Source organism: Diabrotica virgifera, chromosome 2 (genome assembly GCF_917563875.1).
Source record: "Diabrotica virgifera virgifera chromosome 2, PGI_DIABVI_V3a".
Lineage (NCBI taxonomy): Eukaryota > Metazoa > Arthropoda > Insecta > Coleoptera > Chrysomelidae > Diabrotica > Diabrotica virgifera.
This window is the reverse complement of record NC_065444.1, coordinates 113,923,004-113,929,003: the sequence shown is the minus strand read 5'-3', so window position 1 is coordinate 113,929,003 and position 6,000 is coordinate 113,923,004.

Below are 6,000 nucleotides of genomic sequence, written 5' to 3'. Positions count from 1 at the left end.
GATCGAAGATCCGAGGCACAACTATCAAAAATACAGTACTACTCCCTACAAACCCTTCACTACTGAATAAGTCTGAAATATTATCGCAGAACTTCATAATTGGAAATCCCGGTATCAGACGGAGTTCAAAACTTCTGGCCTAACAAGTTATTTCTACGCACTGACTTACATTTTTATCATAACTCTTTAATAGGAGATATGTACCATATTTTATTTTTAAAGTTTTGTGGAATTAAAAATGTTCTCTTTCAGTTATCTATTTTATGATCTTATGAGATATGTTTTGGTTCGGTTACAAGTTCACCTAAAACTAAGATTTATTTTTTTGTCAAATAGATTTTGGTCAACTAAAACTAGGATATACATTTGTTACATATAACCTTTCAATGAACATATTGCGAACAGTGGAATGTAAACTTAAGTCCTGCTCACATCATCAATAGCTTAAAAGGTACTTTGAACCTCTTTAAATTAAAAAATAATCTGTAATTGAAAATAATAATAATTCTAAGAGGACTAAATTTATGATACGCCTCTGAGTAATTTTCTATTGCATAGGAACGTAGCAAAACTTGCGCCTCCTAAGTCAACACTATAAAAAACTGAATTTGCAATTCAAATTTTATTTATGTACAAATGTTTGTGTTTCTCTAATAATATCGTCATGTTAGTACAAAATATACATTTTGCGCCATGGCGCTGAACTCCTACTAACTTCCTTAAGGAGTCTACTGTAAGAGGACACATTATTAAGTCATTAAAACCCTTCACGTTGTCAGATTGTTGACAGTCGGTGTGAGACTGTGAGTTTGCTTTTACATTAAGTTGCTTAGAATTGGTTGTTTAAGATATACTCACTAGTAAGTAATTCCATTAGGCCAGGTCTAGGTAAAGGTCTAATTGGCATTTAAATCTAACAGTAGAATATAATACGATTAAAAGTGGATGAATAGAAGAAAATTTTACTGTCGTGCTAGGCTCAAAGGCGATAACTAACATTTGACAAAATGGTGGAAAAATCGATTTCAAAATTGAATGCTAAAAATTTGGCCCGTTAGGGATTTATGGACTAGCTAATAGTTTTTATGCATAGATATATGCCCCAGTTTATTAAGGCAATCATTAATTATATTTTAAAACAAAGTTTTATATAAAAAGAGGTAGATACCGCTAAAACGTTTTATGAAAACTTACTATAAAACTAAGCCTATTAGCGGTATGTGGTTTACAGTTGTGATTGATATGAAATAAAAAGCTTTTCTGTGTATTAAAGTTTATTGAAAGAATTAAAGTACTATTAAATTTTATTATTTTGTTGAGCCACAATATGACAACAACAAATTGACAATATTTATTTGTCGTTATATCTGTTTTCTTTCAAGAGTCAATAAATACATATTGGTTCATTAATAATAATGTTCTATTTGTGATTCAATATAGACAATTAAATAGACAACCGAGCAACATACCTTGTGTCTGGTACATACAAAAAACCGATTTAGTATTATAATGGTATTACCTCATAATTAACATTTTTTATAAGATCTTTTATAGTGCTTCTAATAATTTGGGCAGAAGCTGTACTTATACTAGGAAAAAACAATCTGTTCAGATTGTTATCAGTTGTTTAAACATCTGCTGATGTTTTTAAGAATTCTTCAACTGTGAATGTGATTGTAAACCATACTTTTCACTTTCTCAGCTATTATATTTTTATTTTGTTTCTTAGCGACAAAGGCTTACTATTTTACGACATGTTATTATAGAGTTTTAAGATTTTTATAATTGCCGACACCAACCCTGCAGGTTATTTTTAATCTCATTTTAGATAAATACGATAAGTAATAAAATAGTATTGGGTATTTCACAATATTATATTCGGTAAAATACCGTTACTTACAGTAATTAGGGCAAATTTTAACATTTTATTAGTTGTATTGTACAAACTAGTTATGCTATGATTAAAATATGATCACATTGTCTTTTAGACCGAAAAATACGTAATTATGGGATATATAAGGTTTTTAAAATATTCAAACAAATTTTTGTATCATTATCCAGGTACCTGACGTATTTTTATAAAACTTATAAAGGAATAAAACCAGCATTTTTGTATAAAACTTAGGTAAAGGATTCTCAAAAGTTTAAGTAAATATATCCCAAATCTACAATCCCGTATATATAATAGTATTGTATAACTAAACTACTAGACATTGTCACATTGTCTAGTTAAACAATGATGATAGCTTGTATTTAAACAAAAAAAATGCAATCAATGGGACTGCTAATCCTATATGTACGACCAAAAAAGGGTTAATTACAGAAAACTTTAAGTATGGAACAAACCTTGCGCCTGTACAGGCTGAATATAATTTTGTTCCACCTCTTGTAATTGCTTTGGAATAAATTGTTCTCTTTCTATAATATTGTCTTCAGTGGTTTCACCTCGTGTTTCACAACTCTTACTCGAATCTACTTGATTTTCTAAAAAAAAACAAAATATTTTAAGTCTCTTTTTCTAAAAATGTTTGTGGACAGCGTGTGAATATATTATTAAGTTTTTAAAACCTAATTAAAAAGAAAAGAAATATTTTTTAAATATGAAAATCTCTCACTGCCTAATTCAAGATATAAATCATCCACATAGCGAAGAGTCATATTGTTTAGGACAACATAATTGGTTAATTCTTGAAATACTCTAAATAAAAATGAAAATAAATTCCAATAGATATAATAATCTCGAAAAGTTCTTACCATCCTCGCTAATTATTTCTTTTACTAACACAACTCTTTTAACTAACACAATAATTTAACCTTTTAAAGTTAGGCCGAATTTACTTTGTATTACTAAGGCGATTTGGGGTTTCTAAATGTAGGCGTAGCATCCTTGAAAGTAGATTAGCGGTAAGTGCAATATGTTAAGGTATATGGACGACAACTGTTGCAGATACCGTCAAAACGCCATACTATTTAACATTTGCCGCCAAATGGCTTAGTATTTTAACTGAAAAGTGTAGATACCGCTAACAAAATTGCAATTTTATTTACAATATAATGCTTCTACAACTCCAAAGACTTTGTAAATATACCGGGTGGTGAATCGTAAAACAGGCCATAGGAAACTCAATGTAAAATTCTAAACTGTTGAATTCCTGCTTCCCTAATTATTTTATATCAAAAGTCATGAGAGAATATTTGTAGAGAATTGAAATCTGTATTAAAATCAAAAGTTAAAATTGTTCTACGATTTAAACGCATTCCAAAATTTTGAAAAATATAATAAATTTGCCACAGTAGGTATGTGTGTAAAAGTTAGGCCACACGTTACTATTTATCTGACAGTGCTTACACCATTGACTGAATAAAAAAATATTTATTATTAATACTTTCGCCGCAACTGAGAGTATCTTATCTTAGTATTGTTTTAAAACAATAAATGATAAAATAAAAATATTGACAGTTCAAAAATGTGAAAACAATAACTTCATTGTGACACATTATTGCACTGCTTGTGGCCTGATTTTGGGCTGAAAAACTGAAAAATATATTACATTTTTACAAAATTTTGGAATATGTTTAATTCGTAGAACAATCTAAAAAGTTGTTTTCAATACAGATTTCAATCCTCTACAAATAGTTTCTTATGTCTTTTGATGTAAAATAATTAGGGAAGCAGGAATTCAACAGTTTGGAATTTTACATTGAGTTTCCTATGGCCCGTTTTCAAATTCACCACCTGGTATACTAAATACCCTATTCTACCTAAACATACAAAAATATCATTTTCGATAAAAAATCAGTTACCGCCTTTGGGCTTAGCACGGCAGTTTAGATTTGCCCATAATTTTGTGCAAGGACTTTTCGTTCTCCATTCCAAGCAAAATAGTTGTCAATTGTTATTGTTTAATTATGTGACCAATCACACAATTAAAAAGTTCTAGGAAAATTTTCGAGCTTAAAAAACATAATATGAAAGAGTTAAAAGTAATAAAGAACAATACCCTTATACTTGTAAAAAACTAGGTTCATTGGACTACTAGGGCGGTCCGACAAGTACTTAACCTTCGAAAGAAAAACGAAAATTTTGGAAAAGTAGTGATTTATATAGTGAAAAGTAACGAGGCATTGAAAACAACAGAGGCTTAAAATGTCTAAGTCCCGCACTGGGCGTTCAAAAAATCATCAAAATGAAAGACGCCAATAATAAGGTAGAGAAGGACAAATATAAAATAACAAAAATAGTCGAAGACTTCTACAAAACCTTGTACAGCCCTCAAAGCCAGCCTAATAAATCAACGAAGGAGAACGCCAAAAGAGAAATAAAGAACGTGGGATCAGAAGTACTACCAAATATAAAGGGATTCGAAATAGAAAAAGCTTTAAAAAACTAAAAAATAATAAAGCTCCAGGACACGACGGTAATAATTGCCTAGCTCTTGAAAACAAGCAAAACAGTAACAATCCCTATACTAACAGAGCTATTTAATAAATGTCTTCATGACAGACTAAAGACTGTAAGGAAAGTCTAGTAATACTTTTACACAAAAAAGGGGACAAATGTGACCTACAAAATTATAGACCTATATCGTTGCTCAGTTAAGTATATAAACTATTTTATGAGAATTATTAACAACCGGTTGACCTACAAAATGGACAGTTACCAACCAGTGGAACAGGCTGGCTTCCGCAAAGGATATAGTACATCAGACCATCTGCTGACAATGAGAACATTGATAGAGAAGGCAAATGAATGCCAACTACCCGTATTTCTTTCCTTCGTAGACTGTGAAAAGGCTTTCGATAGTATCGAGATGTGGGACATAGAACAAGCTATTAATAATTAATAATTGTAGAATATATTCGAGCTATAGACAGCTAATACATAATATATATGAAAAGGCAACTATGATAGTACAACTAGATGAAAATACAAATCCCATCCCCATTAAGAGAGGCGTGAGACACGGAGACGTAATATCGCCAAAGCTTTTCAACCTAGCCCTAGAAGACGTCTTCAAAACAACAAATTGGTCAACATATGGCATTAACGTTCAGGCAAGACGCTAAACCACCTCAGATTACCACCAGAACCACATTGTGATTATAGCGAGCTTATTCGACGAACTGCAAATTATGATGGAGGAACTCGCAGGCAGCTCCCAATACGTCGGCCTGAAAATGAACATGAGAAAAACAAAATTAATGACAAACACAGATGACCCCAAAGAGTTGGGAGAGGCATATGTCCAAACGTGGACGATAGAAGGCTAAGAAGAAGAAGAAAGTGATTTATTTCGGAACGCATTCTCCTTTTAGCCCGATACACTTGACCCAGCGATGCTTCACCTCTTTAAGTTCATTTAACCCGTCTAAAAAATACGTTTTCTCGAGGTCTGTAAAGTAGGTTTCCGTGGCGTTGATTAATTCATTATTGGACATAAATTTCCGCCCGGAGAGTGACTTTTTTAATATACGGTGGATGGGACAGCAGTTCGTAGTCCATTTCGATCAATATGGCCATGGCGATAGCAGAGGTGTGAGACGTAGTGTTTCCATGGTAGAAGAGTACTTTTCTTTCCTAATTGAGGCTGGTTTTTCTGAAATTCGGCGCCAAATCAGCCCAATAATGTGGTTTAGTAAAGCCCTATATCGACATATTGACTGCTCCTTGGTTTCTGGGATGTACCGATGGAACCATGTTTCATCGACGGTTTTAAAACAACGTAGAAACTTATTTGGATTATGCTTAAATACACTGCACGTCATAGAAAACGGGCACGTTTCTATGACGTATCTCCTAAACCTGTTATCCGATTAAGTGATTTTTAAAATATGTTATAGCCTTATTCTTTATCATTATCCCTGTCATAATATTTTTGCTAAACAGGTAAATTTTCATTGTATACCGGGTGTACGAATCAAACTATGTTTTTTTCTCAAAGTTTGCAACTCCCTGTGGAATATCCTAGCATTTATAAAATAGTGAAATTAAAACCCAAC